This window comes from Bactrocera oleae, chromosome 2 (assembly GCF_042242935.1).
Source record: "Bactrocera oleae isolate idBacOlea1 chromosome 2, idBacOlea1, whole genome shotgun sequence".
Taxonomy (NCBI): Eukaryota; Metazoa; Arthropoda; class Insecta; order Diptera; family Tephritidae; genus Bactrocera; species Bactrocera oleae.
The window spans coordinates 59,695,558-59,714,388 of NC_091536.1; the positions used below are offsets into that span (position 1 = coordinate 59,695,558).

The 18,831-nt window shown below is 34.4% G+C and overlaps 1 protein-coding gene across 1 annotated transcript in view; it reads left to right on the forward strand.

Annotated features, from left to right (window-relative positions):
• The window catches only part of Pde6 (phosphodiesterase 6), a 91,153-nt gene that overhangs the window by 41,459 nt on the left and 30,863 nt on the right, over window positions 1-18,831 (forward strand). The window contains exon 2 of the mRNA XM_036378394.2: window positions 8,105-8,174. The gene's annotated coding sequence lies outside the window, so the exon portion shown is untranslated. The remainder of the gene's footprint in view (window positions 1-8,104; window positions 8,175-18,831) is intronic.

Sequence of the window (18,831 nt, forward strand, 5' to 3'; positions counted from 1 at the left end):
ATATTAATTGTAGTAAATACTTTCAAATAGCTGGAAACTGGTAAAATACAATCAAGCTCACTTATACGGTGCGTATGTAGATGTATGTGCGCATTCATGAAGGACGTATATAAGTATATGTTTATAAAGCGAAAGACGCAAGCAAATAGCTTCTGCGATTTTACATTTTTTAATTCCGAGTTATTTATTGATATAGGTTAGGTTAGTTTAGGTACTCTGGTTTTGATGAAGCGCATTGAACCTATCACCAATATGTCTATTCGCTCTCGTTCACCTGGATGGCTTAAAGTGTGAGAACCAATGTGTTTCAGCTCTGATCTATCAAAAAGAAACCTTTGAGAGAATCTTACCTCGATTTCTTCCAAACAATTGTTATAACTGTCAACCGGTATGATTTTTAACTATACCGCATGCGCGTCGAGTGTACAATAACTAGTTGTAATCCCTGCAGGTAAGCCTTGCTGCATTTAATAAAATTTTACCTGACACGAACTAATACATAGCAATAAAACTTTGTCTAAGTTTATGGCCTTCCCTATAAATTAAGAAGATACCAAATCTCACGATTTCATCGAATAATGAATGTTTAATTCTATCGCAACATTTTTTAATAGGAAGTTTTGCCAACAACTGAAGGTATAATAGCAGCTTTCATCCTTGCAAGTTGCTAGAGTATAAAATGTTCGGGTATACCCGAACTTAGCCCTTCCTTATTTTTTTTTCAATTACAACTACTAGAAAACAAAAAAAAAGATTGACAAATGTTCACAATAATTTGCATTTTTTTGTAAAAGGGTATGCCAAAAATAAAATTTTCATATTTTATTTTTTTTCTTCTTCAAATGCCTAGTTTATGGTCTTCATTATAACAGTTTTTTTTTTATTTTTACTTGAAATTATCCTGTAAAAAATTCTTTCACCTTTTTTCAAAGGATTGCTGGTAATGATGTCGTAATAGCCGAGTTTTCAATATTTTCCTTTGAAATTTTCCCAAAACATTTGTAAAATAGTAATATTTGGAATAATAAAAAGTTTGAGTAAAATATTAAATTTTTTATATGAAAAAAATTATTGAAAATAGGCCCGAAGAAACCCATATAAGCTATTATTAAAATTAATATCGTATATATAATTTTCTTTGTTTCTTTTAAAATACAATAGCTTAAATAATACAATAATTGTATTCTTCTTAAATTTTTTTTATGCTATATTACAATTTAATTTTTCTCTTTCTTTGAAAAAATTTCGATGTGTCATGTAGACCATAAACTATTGACGCAACTATACAAAAAAACAGTTTTATTTCGCTTCATACAATTCGTTTGGCACTTGAGTTCCATAGGCAGGTTTAGATGGTAAGCGATAAATAGTCGTACATGACGTATGAGTGACATTGTAATGGTCTTACACGCTGCTTCGCCTGTTTCGCATGCTGTCACACAAACGCGTTCAAAAAATGTGATTATGCATACTTCTCCGTTAAATACATTAAGGTAAAATGAAACGACAATCATGGAAAAATGTCAGGTAATGACAGCGCTACAATGCGAGCACACATTTAAACTGCAGTCATTTCATACAAGTATATGCAATAAAAGAAAAGTGTCATTTCGCCGTTGAAAATTGTTTGCATTCGCAACCTCATTCGAATAAGTATTTTTTGTTTGTTTGTAATTTCTTTGTTATTATCCATGATTGTAGGTATTTGCAACGGTTTTTTAATGCAGAATTGTTCGTAAGTATGAGGCGATAGGCGCGTTTTATCATTTTGACAGCTGCATTAAAGTTGGCTTTGTAGAGTTATGAATAAATGAGCATGAATGACAATCTGCTTCTTTTAAGTTTTATCGATCAAATGCCAGTTCAACAGAATAGCCATAGGGAATTAAATTGGAATTAATAAAGCATTGAATGAAATGCGAAGAAAATAAAATATGTTTTCATTCAAACAATGGACATTTCACCGGAATTCATTGACAGTATTGATACAAAACCAAAATTAATAATTAAGGTAGCGCTAAGTTCGGGTGTAACATTATATACTCTCGCAATTTGCAAATATCTAAGTTTGGGAATATTTTCAGGTCTTGATAAAACTTTATTTTAACAAATGTTGCGAAAGAATTTCATATTCATTATTCGCCGAAATTGTGATCGGATCACAATTATGCTGGGTATCTACTTTAAACTATTATGTAACCTCTTAGTCGGATATATTTATAAAAATAATCTATTAGATGTTGCGGCTTACACCGATTTCTTCATAATTAGCTAGTGGTTAGAATATATATATTCTTCATTATCATTGTTTTGTTCAATTGCCAAAACAAAGAGTTTAAAATAGAACGGAAATTACTTTTTATATATAATATATGGCACAGAAGTATTGGCCATAGTAAAAAGTTATGGCTTGATTTCTACAGTTTTATACGTGATGCGTGGCAAACCTTAAATGCACTATTTCCGCATGCTTTTACTCCGATAACGTCGTTGACTCTCGATTTATATACTGTAAAGTGAAGGAATTAGATGGAATTGAAAATATATATAGGGGGTGGTAGTCCGATTCCGGCCATTTTAATACTGTAGCACAAGAATGAATGAAGAAGAATCGGGACAATGTTATGAGCCAAATTTGGTGCGTCGTTCCTAAGACATAGGGTTTCACGTATTTATTTAGTGAGTAATCGCACATTTATTAGTTTTCAATATAACTGTTATAGAGGGAGTAGGCATATTTTCACACTGTCGGAGGATGTACCAAATAAATAATTATAAGATTTTGCTTAACGGAATTTTGTGAGGGTGACGATAAACCGATTCCGGTCACCTACAATACGAACCGTCTTTTGGTGTTAAGGAACACGTGTATCAAGAAATATGAATTTTTACTCAAGTTACTGTAGCAATATGTTGCGAGAGTATAATAAGTCGAATGAATTAATCACTGGTATTATAGAGTGATTGAAAAATACCCTAAATAGTTTTCAAAAACACCAGCCTTTGCCCGGGTAAAACTTCCGGTAAGTCCCGGTTCAATAATGTTTTGAGACACTCCAAATTTGACAAGTGACTTATTGACGAATTCCCTGCAGCAGCTATACCTGTATCTTAAGGAAGTACATAAGAAACATATGAGAACATCTACGGTGATATAATATTGGTAGTTAGTAAAATTCGCCAGCATATAAGCTAAATTAATTTGATACTCGACCGGTATTTTTATACCCTGGACTTAGTATATTAAGGTTGCCACGAAGTTTGCAACATCCAGAAGGAAATGCCGGAGACCCCATAAAATATATATATAAATGATCAGCATGATGGGCTGAGTCGATTTAACCATGTCCGTCTGTCTGCCCGTCTATCAGTCAGTTTGTATATGTAACGGGTGTTTTTTTCGAAGTATAGAACTTTAAGTTGGCATTACTGTGAAGATGGCGACCGATTTAACAGCTGTCATGTGATTTATTCTCAGTTTGGTTTGGCAATTCATCATGAATAGACTCACGCCTGAACAACGCTTGCAAATAGTTCAATTTTATTTCGAAACTAATGGTTCTGTGCGAAATACGTATCGCGCACTACGTTCTTTTTTTTTAGCGATAAAGCGCACTTCTGGTTGAATGGCTACGTCAGCAAACAAAACTGCCGCATTTGGAGTGAAGCTAATCCTCAAGTGTATGTCGAAACACCGTTACATCCAGAAAAAATGACTGTTTGGTGTGCTTCATGGGCTGGTGGAATCATTGGTCCGTAGTTATTCAAAAACGATGATGGCCAGAACGTTACAGTCAATGGTAATCGCTATAGAGCCATGATTACTAACTTTTTCATTCCTGAGTTGAACAGCCATGATGTAAAGGAGCTGTGGTTCCAGCAAGACGGCGCAACATGTCACACAGCTCGTGTCACAATCAATTTATAGAAAAACACGTTTGGTGACCGCCTAATTTCACGTTTTTGACCTGTGTATTGGTCTTCAAGATCTTGTGATTTGACACCGCTAGACTACTTTCTGTAGGGTTATCTAAAGTCATTGGCCTATGCGCATAAGCCACAAACGCTTAACCATTTAGAAGAAAACATGCGCCGTGTTATTGCCGATATACGGTTCAGATCGGATCAGCATAGTATATACATAGCTGCCATACAAAAAGAATTATGGAAATCAAGTTCTTGTAAGGAATTTTTTGTATTTTTGAAACGAAGTTAACGATTTTTCTTGTTTTGATTACAGTTTGTTTTTACTAGGTCACCATTTGTAAATGTATAATTCTGCCTAATTTTTCTCTCGTTTCTTTAGAAACGAAAAATATGCAATATTTGCCCTTTCAGTTACGCACGTGCGTAGATATGTATTACGGCGTTCTCTCACTGGTATGCAAACAAAATGGAAATAAGCTAATGACTCTGACATCAATACAACAATTTTCCAACACCCCACATCCATCCTAAATCATTATAAATGGTAAAGATATAAATTACGTGATTTATGATGAAGTGCTTTATTGCACAGTTAGTCATTACGACTAATGACACGCACACACACATGTAAGAGTCTATCGCGCTTTAAGAGAAAAAAATTCTGAATACATATATCGCGACCCAATTAAACTAGGCTTAAGCTATTTACCGTAAAGGAACGCTGCGTTCACAGGCACTTCAGTAATGTTTGCAATAAAAATTTGTGCAAATAGTACCTTGGGCGTAATGCGACTAAATATTAGACATATTAAACGCAAATAAAATAAGATCGGAATATAGGAGGTGGAATAAGCCAAGCGAGTAAATAAATGAGTTAAGGACCTTGACAGCACGTTAATGTCTAACATCTGCAAATCATTACGAATGAATTCGGAAAATTTCTTTTCCTCACAATCTGCCTTAGCGCCCCTGAGGGTAATCAGAAGTACGCACACATACAGTGACACTCCTCTTCCCCTTTCACTGTAGATTGCTTATACAAATTCAGGGCATACGCAGCAAAATAAAACTTATTTACTCATATTGTACATGCAAATAATAATTGCTGGCTAGTTTCCACCTACTTTTGTCGAGCAAAATGCGTATTGCTTTTCTTACAAATATCCTAGGGCTCGCAAACGGAGTAATTTGTTAAACCCACAGCAACCAACAAGCAAAACAAAGAAAAATCGGAGTGCCAACATTTGTGGCAAGAACGCATTTAGGCTGCTATAATAAAATTGCTACTTGAAAAAGTTTGTTAATACAGAGTGGAGCAGAATTGATATGGTAAACAAAATATCCTTGTTCAACAATACTTTAATTAGGGTTTTATGCAAACATTATTAAAAATGCTGTGGGAAATCTTTATATATTCAGATGTATGTAAATATATATATGTGGGTGTTAATGTTAAGCAAGGAAGGTAAAGATTGTGATGAAGCTTGTTATAGGAATTAAATACGAATTATTAATGGTACGAAGATTAAATTTTGGTATTTTGGTTCAATTTCATTCACATATTTTTTAAAATTACAATTGAAGAAAAAAATATTGAAGTACTGGTTATAAGTAGATAGAACGAACTCTATAACTTACACGAAACAATAAATATACATACTTTTTTTCAAACAATTGTATACCTCTCTGCATTTCGTATGATCCGTAACTGTAATGTCTTGTAAAAACAAACTCTTTATTTTTATTTGATATAGTTGGAATGATCCTATTTAGATAAAATCTACACTGATTTGTTCGATTTCTTGTTACTTTTTTGCCACTCATAGATACCTTAACCACTCTTGACAAAAAACTGGAATACTCGATTTTCACAAACTTCTCTTGAGACGATTTTTCGATTCGCCATAGACAGGATTAGGTAGTAATCATTTGGTGCCAGGTGCCGTTTTAAAATATGCATGCATAAGATCCCCAGAACCAAGCTTTCGGTGTTTTTGGCGAGTCACTATCGATGTATATAGCTTGGCCTTGTTTTGATAGAACACAATTCCACACACAATATATTTACTGGCTAAAACTGGTCATTTCTAGGCAGTTGCTTTCTTCAACGGTCTAATTATTGGCAGTGCAAGTTCAAATTAAGATGGATGGATTGGAGCAGCTCATAGTAGATTATTCCCTGCCAAATGCAAAACCTTCCCGGTCGCTCATTCTTACCCTGTCCACTGTTTGCACTGGCTTACTGCGACTCGACCGATTTCACTTAACGTTGTCGTAAACGGCCACTTTGCATCAGCAGTAACCATCCGTTTCGGAAATATATCGATTTAACTGTGATTCGCGGTCAACCCGAAAGCTTACATATAAAAGTTCGCCTTTATATAATGACAATATGGGGTAATTTTCAAAGGTATAGAATTTCCTGGAGGGATATCTGTCAAGTCAAAATGCGCTTGACAAATTACCATAAAAAAGCTTCTATAGAAATACCTTTTAAAAGGCGAGGCCAAAATTTGGACAATTTTCAGACGACTTTGGACACATCAGCGATCAGGCACATTTCTGAATTTAAGAGTACGAAAATAAAAATAAACTTGCGTGTTGCGTAAACAATCCTAGAAAGATTCTTCCTCCTCCTTCCTCTTCTCTGATGTATAATTGGCCCAAAATTTTAACAAACTGATGACCGCTTTAGGCAAATTATATGCGAATTTTTAGTTCCTCATGTCAATATCAATTTTTTTGGTGCAAAATAGTTGCGTTTGTGTTGGTGCAAGAACCCATAAAGCCCATAAATATGAAATAATCACCTTATTAAGACAATGTTTTGATGAACAAATCGTATGACGGACTGATTTTACTCCGTTAGACAACCTTTAAGGTAACTGAAGTCCATGATTTATGCTGCTAAACCAGCTACGACTAAATAGTTGGAAACCAACAATTGACACTTGACCGGCCAGAAATGTCAGACTATGCTTTAAATAAATGAAATGAGGTTTTGAAAAATTAAAAACGTAAAGCGAACATTTTGTCAATTTCACTTTTTGTCAATGTTAAATTTTTCGTGTTTTATTTATAATAAAATTTCTATACTTCTAAAATACATCCTTTATATGTGAGTATGCTATAATTAGCGAATTTAGAATAATAACTATTGAGTATTATATCTGGCCTAACTTAAGCAGCAAACTAATCATTACAATTCATGGGTTACATAACATAAGTGCAGAGACAGCATAACATTTTCTGGAACTAATTTATACACAATTCGGTAACAAATTCATAACAAAATCACCGTCACGGTCAGCATGCAGAACAGCAACAGAAAACCTGAACTTGTTATAATATATACGCGGTACATACTCCCGGCTAAAGCAAACAGTTTCTCACCTACTGGCAACTGTAACTCTGCAGGATCAATTATTTATTAGCACACATAAAACTTTGCCAAAATCAGTTTGTACACAAAATCATATTTATGTACCAATAAGTATACCGAAATAGGTAATTGACATTCATTGTCCTTGCTAGCCGCTGCGGCTTGATTGCCATGTTGCGGCATACTTTGTTGTTGTGAAAACACGCCTCTGTCACACCACACGTCTTCAATAGCATTGGCGATACTTTCTGTCACACACTTTTGTTGTATGCCTGTTGTTTGGGTAGCAAATAAATTTGTTTGTTGGATTAATACCAATAATAACACATAATAATAATAACAACAAGTATGAGGTGCATGCAACCTTGACAGTTTAAGAACGGACTTTTGCGTTGCCTCATACAAATACAGCGCTATATAGTATTTGCCTCCACTAAGTGAGGTGAGATTTCAGGTAAATCATATTAAATAGACGACAACTTTGCTCTTAGCCATGTGAAGAGTATATTTTGCGCTAATTTTATTTCCTTTGTGTTCACAGTTGACAACGAACTCCCAACACCACTAGTTAGCTTTATGCAACCCAAAAAGGCGCGTGTCAAGGTGGGCGGCATTGGCCGCACTCTGTTTGTTATGTTACGTATACGACGTGGTGCACCACTACTGTCATCTAGGGTGTTTCCAACGCCAATGCTTGTCGCTTGTTTTCACTTAACTCACTTTATTGTCAACGGTCTGATCGTCTTCTTGCCGGCATTAATTTAATTCGTTATTTTCTGCTTAATTCTTTCTTAGATTCGTTGACGTTGTAATCGAAGCCACCGTAAACTGCAAGCAATATTTGGGCGCGCGAAATCTTTACAAGGTAAGCTAATGATTTGTTATTGCCGAAAACTGTGTGCTTAAATAGCTTTAGTTTATATGGAGCAAGTTTAAGACAAATTGTTTAAATTAGTAGTTATTATTAAGGAATAAGCTGTCGTCTTAAAGTACTTGAACTTACACACAATTGAACTGCTTTCATTCTAAGGCATAATCGAGCATATTTGCCGCAACACATTTTAAAGAAATAATGAAATTTATAAACTTATAACTGTTTACTAGGAAATAAGAAGAAATTCTTAGAGAGTTTCTGTGTAGTTCATCAAATGTACAGGTGTTTCCTGAGCCAAATTAAATATGCAGCAATCTTCTCAGCACAGTCTGCTGCTCACCTTCCATTTAACTTATTGCCATTTAATAACGCAGTCGTTTCCTTTTTCATAAAAAAGTTAAACATTTTCTTAACCTCGCCTAGTGCTACGGCGGGCACTAGAGCTGCATAATCATAACAACTTTTAATTACGTGCCAGCATTTCTATTAAGTCAATTTAGCTGCGCGATATTTCTGCAACGTGCCTAATGAGTTTGACAAGAAAATAGTTGTAAAACTTGTTGTCACCAGAAGAAGGTGAAACACGACGCAAACTAATTAAATACTATGACAGTTAAATTTTTGTTGTAGGCAGCGATAATATTGTATCTCAATTTCGAGAAATTGCTGAGGAAATATGAGAGAAAGTTGATTTTTTTAATTCTTCTTTATATAGCTGAAAACTGTTGTTGCGGGTGATGAAATTTTTGTGGAAAATATTATGTTATACTATCTTTTTGATAATGACAAAAACTTAAAAAATTTCAAAAATTACCAGATGTAAAGCCCACGTTTTAAGGAACATTTTGGTTTGCATTTGCATTACTTCTACTTTATTTTAATTTTCTGTATTCTTATGTGCCTCCTTAAACTAATTGAGATATTGGGTCTATTCATGCGTTCTCTTTCAAAACAAAAAATTTCAAATTTTATTTAAAAAAACATGTATAATAATAATATTAACTTTATTGTCGGTTTGGCGGCTAACAATGAATCAAGCCAATTTTTATATCCTGCTCTAGTGTGAATCATATTCCAGTGAGGGCGTTGTGTATCGGCCGGAACAAATGGTATTCAGACGGGGCAAGGTTTGGGCCATAAGACGGGAGAGACAAAACTCCCCATCTGTTGTTTTGCAAATAGTTTTTAAAGTCTTGCAACTTGAGACCGAACCTAGTATTCTCATGTGTCTTAATTGTTGCCTCGAGCCTAGACACGACGTCTTTTTGTAGCATTCAAACAACAGTTTTTTGCTATTAAAAGAATCCGATTGCTTTAAAAATTTTGAAATGGCTGCTCGAATGAATTTCTACAAGGTCCTTTTAAATTTAGCAACAATATTGAGCGAGTAATGCTTCCATTAGCTCATCTTTCGGCTTCCAGGTCAAAATCACCACTTTTAAACCGTGCAAACCACTTTTGGCACGTTCGCTAGGTTAATGCATGTTCACCATAAACTTCCACAAAAATTCGATAACTGTCGGCTAAGGGTTTCTTTATATTAAAGCAATAAGGTAAGTACTCTCCGCAAAAATACTTTTTCAGACAGGAAGTGCAGCATATTTGAGTGAAAAAATATTATTATTGTTGACGCTTTAAATGAATGACATGTATCATCCTTAAAAGTATACACAAGGACAGTAGCTTTTCAACTCGTGTTAGGAATATAGAACAAATGGAATAATAATCATGTTACGCCATCTCTTGGCAAACTGCACGAATATCTGGTAGTTATAGACCAAATAGTTAAATGATTATACATATATATCAAACTGAACAGATTGCCGAGACGAATTGATTTACAGTCCACGTCTGTCCATGCGAGCATTCACTTGAGTAAAAATTGTGTTTTCTTGATGAAACTTGGCACAAGTTTCTTGTCATTCTAAAGTGAAGGATTGCTTTCACACCCAGAAAACATAAATCGAAAGTTCCAAAATATGATTGAAGGAGAAAAGGGGTTTTAAAAAATGACTGTTATTTGGCAGAGAATGTGGTAATAGCAGATGTTGATGAAAATATGGACTTTTTTTGTCACAATAATTTTGTAATGAGTTTTGTGTATGTTGGTGTACCCCCATTAACAATATATGTAATTATATAATAATTTTATTTCAATCACGTCCAGTTTTTTACATATACATTTCTGACCTCATATACGTGAATTTTATAAATAAATTCATTTATACGACTGTATAACTATTGCAACAGACTAACTATCATATATAGGTTTGTTATATCGTAAACATACAACGAAAGTGTTCTAACGACCCCGACAGCTTTTTTATGTATACGGATAATTAACTTTTAAATCTCAGCAATTTTTGATTTCCTGTGAGGAATCAAGATAAATCCTGAGTTCCAAATAAATGTTGTGTAACGTGTGTGAGACTGCTATTAGGTCGGGCTAAACAAGAAAATATCCATTTGCTATACCAATGATTTGGGCCGAAGCAAAGCATCATGTAAGTGATTGTTATTTTTGTTTGACTCAACCAAAAGGCATTACAATCAAGTTTAAACAAACTACCCGGTACCTGGTTTACAACTGTGTCTTTCGCTAACAGACCCATCCTAGACAGTGCCAAAGGCTTTAAAACGATCAGAAAAGCAGCATTCTACTCCGGAACTTGTTCAAAGTCAGCACAATAAAGTATCTGAAGATAGCGACCAACGTTTCTTATTTTCGACATTGTGGTGATGAAACGAAACTTTACTTTTAAAATGTGATTTAGTCTATTCTAATAACGTTCCTGTTTTGCTGAATTTATTAAATTTTAAATAAGATCCAAATGACTGGCGATTGTTCATTGACTCCTTATGAGGCTAATGAAAATTTGAGATTTCTTCTTGAAAAAATTGAAAATAATAAACAAGCTGGGAAAATTTTTGGCAATTTTAAAGTCATTACACTTTTGCTTGGACTACAGCTTGGTTACACAAAATGTTACTGTTGCATTTGCGAATGAGACAGTAGGATCTGAAAAATTACTATACAAAGAAAGTGTGGCCTAAGCGTACAATATATCACTCAGTCCAGGCCATACAAATGTTTAATATGATCCTTTAGTGATTGCACATAAAGTTCGGCCAGATAAAAAATTCTGTAAAAGCTATGCCTAGATAACAAAAGCTTTGAAGAAAAACTGAATCTTCAGAAAAACTCGCTGGAAATGTTTTGTGAACGTTTTCTAGAAAACCATAAATCGGAAAATTACAAAGGCTTAATAAATGAACTTATAATGTTATTTAAAGCTTTGTGGTGTAATATGTCCTTAAAAATATATGTGCTGGACTCTAATTTGATTTCTTCCCGGCAAATTCATGTGCTGTGAGTGACGAACAAGGCGAGAGGTTCCATTAGGACATTTCCTTAATGAAGACGCGCTATCAAGGGAAATTAAAGACTTAAAAAACACCTTCCAGAAGCGAAATATTCATGAAAATCATAAGAATTGTTTCTATATTAAAAGGTTACATGGGTTTCATGGCTTCAAAAGCAAAAAAAAAATTTTTTTATCTTATTCTATAACATCTCTAAAATATTGTCCGAAATTATCAAGTTTGTCCCAGGAATAGTTTTGGCGGTACTGCTTTGAAAAGTTGCGCGCTCGAGGTCAGCTATATAGTCACTTAAAACTTTAAACGCGTTTTTCTCGAAACTGTGTTTTCAAAGTCGGTTGTCAAGATTTCTCCCGAACTACTCAACCGATCTAAATGAAATTTTACACAAGTCTTCAAGATAGAGTTAATTTAGAAGAAATTCAATAATATTCTTCTTTCAATTACAATTATTTAAAACAAAAAAACGTCGAGAAATGTTCACCAAAATTTGCGTTTTTTTTTTAAACGTTGGTCAAAAATACAATTTTCACTTTATTTTTTTCTCCCTTCCAATACCTAGTTATGGGTCTAAGTTCAAACACGTATGTTTTTCCTTTTACTTTTGATGATTCTGTCAGAAGTTCTGCTGTCAACGCGGAAGCACCTTTTTTCCGAGGGACTGCCGGAAATGATGTTGTAATGACCGAGTTTTGAATATTTTCCTTTAAAAATTCCACGAAATCTCTATCAAATATGTATCTTCGGAATAAAAAGAAGTTTAAATAAAATATTTCATTTTTTATATGAAAAAGAAAATTATTGAAAATAGGGCGATTAAGCAATATTTTTTCGTAATGTAGCTGATGTTTGTACTTTTAGGAAACCTGACGTGTCAATTTTTTTTCTTTCACATATTATTATTTAGTGGCCCTAGTACATTCAATGTTTGATATGAGTTATCATGTGACAAAAAGAAGTTGAAATTTTGTTTATCAGTTATATTTCCTATTCATAAGCTGTAGTATAATTGGCTTACGATGATAACTTTTTTTAACTTTACCTTGAGGGTATGTGATTAAATGTTATCCAGAAATAAATGAAAATAAATGTCGAATTTCAACAAATCAATCAATTCCAAAAACAATCAGAATCGGTTCAAAATAGGAAATAAAAAATGTTAAATTTAATCCTTACAAATTGCGAAAGTATGTAATGTTCGGAAGTGCCGGAACTCAGGCATTCATTACTTGTTACATTTGTGCGTTTTATATTAGATACCAATTTGTTTTCACCTAATTTCTAGCACACGTAATCATTTCTTATGTCTAGGCGTATATACTCGTTTACATCATTCATGTAGAATTTTAAAATAGTTTTAATATAATTATTGGTCTGTTATTTGGTAAACAAATTTACTGGGTACAAGTACAAGTAAGGAAGAAACAAACCAGAGAGGACACATTAAAACAATTTAAATAATGGGTGACCATGAAATCGTTACAAGTTAATTTGCATTCACCACAAGTTGCTGAAAGCACTTTTAGAGCGGGCACAAAAAAGATAAAAATGCAAAATAATAAGTGAAAGCCCTTGAAGAGGTCAACAAGTAAGAGTTAGCGCCGCATAAAAATGATGTCGGCGCGTGCTCGTGGCCCAAAAGTAGACAACCGAAAATAGCATTGTCCACGACAGCAATTGTTTCTGTATTCCCATTGTCCTTTTTTCGGACAAACGCTTAAAATGTTAGCTGAGTTACATGGTCAAGTGAACCATTAACATTTTGAATCACTCGCTCTGTTTGACGTCCATTTTCTCCTTTCCTTTTTTCAATTCTAAATTTATTGTATTGTTGTTTTACTTATGTGTTTATGGACCTGAGTATGGTTAGCATTTATCGGAATAACCTACTGATGTGCCATAGCTTCAATGACTTTTGCTGTAAGCTGTTTGGCTGGTGGTCGTTCGCTTTGAAGTGCTTAATTAATAATTTTAGTTGCTTTGGAAGCTTGCATGTGTGATTATATATTATATTTAGATGTTAATCAAACAAATCAAAATCTGAAGTTGACCAGTGAAATTTCATAGAATACTCGAGCTAAAGTTGTATTTCAGTGACATATTTCTGGCGTTAATTGTAGAAAATAAGCGAGAATTTATGTGGAAATAAATTAATTATAATTATCAATATTTGGTAATAATAATGACTCTCTAACTTTGTTTTGCTTTCTGTTGGGTTTAAATGTAAAAAGCTAATTAGTAGAGAAATTGTAAATCGATTACGGTTTATATATCTTATGACATTATTCCTTTAAGGGGCACACCTAGTGTGACAGTCTAACAACACGTAAATTTTTGAAAATTAAAAAAAAAAAACTACTGTATCGATTGTTTTAAAATGTTTAGTGTACTTGTTAAACTAGAAGATAAAAAAATCACAAATTTACGAAATGGCGTTTTTAAAAAACAAGTTGAATTTTACCTCCAGTTTCGGTCGTTTTTGGCCTGCCAAAATTCGATTTATGATCAGATTCAGTCATGTAGAATTGTATGCAGAACATGCAAAAAATGCAGCAAATTCAAATATTTTTTGGAGAAAAACGCGTTTAAAAATAAACAGGTGGACCAGATTGGTCGGAGCGGCTACCATTCAAATCGCTGTAACTCAAAAACTATTTGAGGTGTAAATAACCACCAGTTCATCGCTTTGAAGATTTGGTATGTTATTTTTAGAACTATAAACTATCGAAATATGAAGAAATTGTTTTTTTTTTAATTCACACTAGGTATGCCCCTTAAATGATTTTGTATTTGCAAGGTTCCAATTATTTACAGTCGTTAATTGCTTATCTTCGTATTAGAACTGAGTAGCTGAATTAATTAGTTTTTACAAATACAAAAACAAAACTTTTTTTATGAAACATCGCTTTGTCCAGGTACAAGGAACACCTTAAAGAAAAAAATTTGTGAAAAATATTGACAAATTTTAATAAAAACTCTCCAGTCTCCAGTGCTTTAAAGTCTTGAAATCCGATGTAAAAGGTACATAAGACTTATTATTTAGCATATTCATTAAAATAATCATAACTTCGTCAATTTTGTTCCAATCGACTTGAATTTCACATAATCTTCTTTATATTATGTATTCATTTATAAATTTGCAAAAAAAAACTACTAACGCGTCTCTTAGTTTATGTCATATATTTGAAACGTATACAACAATAATTTTTTTTCACTCAATTTGTCGAACTTGTAACTGAAAAAGTGTTTTTAAGGTGAGTTCGTCTTTATTATTATTTAATATGCGTTTATCGCATACTTTGTGATCGTGTTTACTTCCGTTAGGGAACTATCCGCCTCTTATCTGAAACTTTTGTTCGCGGCTACACGTGGTTGCAAAAGGACACAAGTGTAGCCATTCACAGATCCTTGGTAAAAGTCATTATAAATCAATAAAGTTTCAAATAATTGAACACGAGTGTTATATAAGTATGTATGTATTTGCTATATATTTAAATTATAGTAGTTTAGGGTTTACCGTAATTAAGTGACCTTTCTGTACAAAGCCATTATGTATGGTTTATACTAATATTAAAAATATTTTATATGATATTAAGCATAGTTTTTTTATTTAAGCTACAAAGTATTGCTGTATGGTGTTTTTCCTTTTTTCTTTTGTTTTAACTTCTGCCCATTCAAGCGCATTTTCAATTATAAAGAATTAACCGTAAATACCTCCCAGCAGGGGTGTGTCGAGTGCAAACATTGCTATTTGTTTGTGTTAATGCCGCTCATACGCACATACAGCTTTTACAGTTATTTAATAACTCAATTTATGTAGGAAGGCAAGCGTCCCTAGCTACAATTACTTGCTAAATATTTTCACATAATTTCCTTTATTTTTTGACAATTAATTTCGCTTACTTAGCTGCCAGTCAATGGGGATTAAGTCTTTGTGTTTTATGAGAACTAATGCACTGTACAGTAAGTGAAGGGAGGTAATGAAACCGAATAGATGTGAGACAATAATGTCGAGAAATGTTTATCAATTTATCTTACCAAGCTGTAATCAGTATTCACAATTTTAGAAAAAGTACAAAGAAAAAAAAGCAATGCGGAAATAAAATAGTTATCTTACAAATTACCCACTGATTTCGCATTTTATTTCTGCGGGATTTTTAGTGGTAGTTCATTGTTTTGGTTGTCATCTGTTCAGTAGCTCATGAACTTGTGGTTTTTCTTGGCAGCACTGAAAGTTCATGAGCTCTCTCAGAAAGCAAAGAGAGGAGTTTCGGATCATTTTATCCATGTTAAATGATAAGTGTTATATAAGTCTCACTCAAAGTCTTACTACTGTCGGATAGTTTCTGATGACTCTCAGCTAGGTAAACTTAAATAACACTGCTGGTTTGTAATGCTAGTCTCAACGATCCGTAGACTAACTAATTTGTGATACATCTCATTAAATTTGACAGCCACTGTCTTTTTTACATATTAGTCTATTTGCTTTCCATCTAATTTCGCACTAAAAATTCCCTTGTGAGGCATGTGGATATACAATTTCTCAGACTTATTGCCTGTCTGCATTATTTACCAACAAACAAATGTTAATATGTGTGTTATTGCCTGCAGATATGTGCGAAACAAAATGACAGCATAGCTATCTCTACAAGAATATTTGACTCCAATTGTGCCTTTCTTTCTTCTACCATAGATTATTGTTAGTAGTTGTTGTGTACATCCAGTTGTGGATGCGTCATCTGTTTGCGTGTTGTATCCCAAAAGAACGCCGGGACATGACTTGCAACCTCAAATATGCATTAAACACGCATTGCGCAGATACAAAAATAAATAAATGCGCCTGTGTTCACTTAGCGGCGCTTAGATCCAAAAGTCGCAGTGGTCATTACGCACAGATATAAATATTAGCATACTCGTATATGTCTGTTGGAACTTTATAAACGGCTACATGCATATGTTTAAGTATGTGTTCATTAAATATATATTGAAAATGAGAAATTTCATCAACGACCAGGAATATACATGTATGTAAGGGATATCCAGCTTGGTTAAATGGTTGCTCTATATATTACTCCTAGCTTTGTAGAATAACATTACCGATTAACTTAGTAAAAATTTTGAAAATATTTCGTCGAAACCTTAGAACCTATGGCAATAAATAATTAAATTTTGATGTCAAAGGATCATATTTTTGGTTTAATTAGGAAGTCAAAAAGAACTCGAATGCTGCCAGTTGAAACTTATTTGCTATTTTTCTTATCATAGGGTATTTAATTTGTATGCCGATTGTGATGAGATACTTTATTGTATCCCTGGTTCCTTGCTCTTGACCATTCCTGTAGTTCTCTCGATTTGTCAGCCCCATTCTGAAAACGTTCTCCGCCACCAGACTGTGATCAGCGAGTCTTCCAATCTTGGTCGTACCTTCCCTGCTACTGAGTGACAGTGTTGTTTGAGTTTGCTAATGTCGGTTAAGTTTCCGGGTGACAGTCGTACCTCACTCTTGACAAACTCGTTTACTATCTCATTGCCCTCGATGCCTTTGTGACCTGGCACACACTACACTTCAGGCGATTGCTGTCCTGCCTTTCAGGACACTTTTGTTCGTTATGCGAGACGAGGCTATTGCCTTGATTGTTGCTTGGCTGTTCACGTATATTTTAACTCTGAAGTTGCTATCATCCATCAGCAAATTAGAAGATACCTCCGCAACTTTCGCAATAGCAAAAACATCTGCCTGAAATGTACTGCAGAGGTCCGATAGTTTAAAAAGGCTGCCTTAAGCCTGATTCTGGACAGTATATCCCCGCTCCTGTTTGTGTTTTATTTTACTTAGATAAAGTTAGTACATTTTACTTGAATCTCGCTTATGAAGAATAATTTCTAGTTTTACTTTGTGAAATTTTTTTGCTTGTGCAAATTTGGCAATCATTTCTTCTATTACAACTTGTTTCAATATATTTCCAATAAAAAAAAATTTCCAATGCGCAAGCAGAACTGCTTTAGCTCTTTCTTCTCCACTGGTTGTATATGTCCCAGTGCATCTTTCAATCGCCAATACTGTGTCAGTCTTGCCTCTGGCAAAAAAGGGCTAAAGCCCTGTGCAGCCTTGATACCTCCGGTATAGAGGGGACGTCGTCAAAGAAGTTTCTAAAACTTTTCTGTTTTGCAGACCTAATATCTTTGTTGTAAGAAGTTAGGTTGCATTTATATTCCTTCCAGTTCCCCGTTCGTTTGGCCTTGTTGAAGTGATGTCGTTCTCTTTGTCTAAGATCTGAGGGTTTGCTTCACCACCAAGGACATTTGCGTAGGTTAGATTACCACTGATAATATATATGAGTCTCTCACATCTTGTGCTGCTGCCCTATTCCGTGTGATAGGCGTTAGCGTCACATCGCAAGATCATCAGATCCTGTGTCAGGAACTCTGATACACAAAATAAATCAATATTGTTCCCAACTACTATACAAGTTCTCTCGCTAAAGAGATCCCATATTACCTTGTTAGCATCCGACCTCCGCTTTATGGACCTATGGACTTATGGAACCAATTTCAATATTGACGAACACTATAGGATCGGTTACATAAAGAACTGGTCCTCATCGCCGCCGTCATCCGCGTTGGTATCCACCAGGTCCTTTAGTCTCTTGAGAAGCCCCTACGTGGAGAGTAGCACAGTCCCTTGTACGCAGAAGTCGCAGTTCTTGAGCCAGGGTGAGGAGCATCCTCCTCCAGCAGCATTTTTTCTTCTGTTCCGCTCTCAGTAGTCGTCTTGTGCTTACCTAAGAAAGTTACCTAAATGTGAGCGGTTCCACGTCCTTCGGTCAAATTGGACCCCGGCTCCTATAAAAACCCTCTCGTACCATCTCATCCGAAAAATTGTATGTCTCTGACGCATTTAGTTATTATTATCAGGTCTATTAGCGCGAATTGCAACTACACGTGAAAATTTCGTATAAATCTCATTTTGGTAATCGATTTTTGGCAAAATTGTGCACGTAAGTTAAAAATGCACCTAAGCGACTATGCAGCTAAACGGAATATACTCTGTTCAAGAAATTACAAGGAATGCATTTCGTCTCTAAAATTTAGGCGTCTACCCACTAAATAAAAACTCCTGCATTTTGTTTGCCTTTCTAGCAGTCTGCCTGCCGTGATTACGATCATCAAATGCTAGTTGCAATTCAGAAACGAACTAAGAAATCACGGATCATTCTGTTAATTATCTATCATTTATCCCCAAACCGTATGCCTGCGTTAGGTTTAG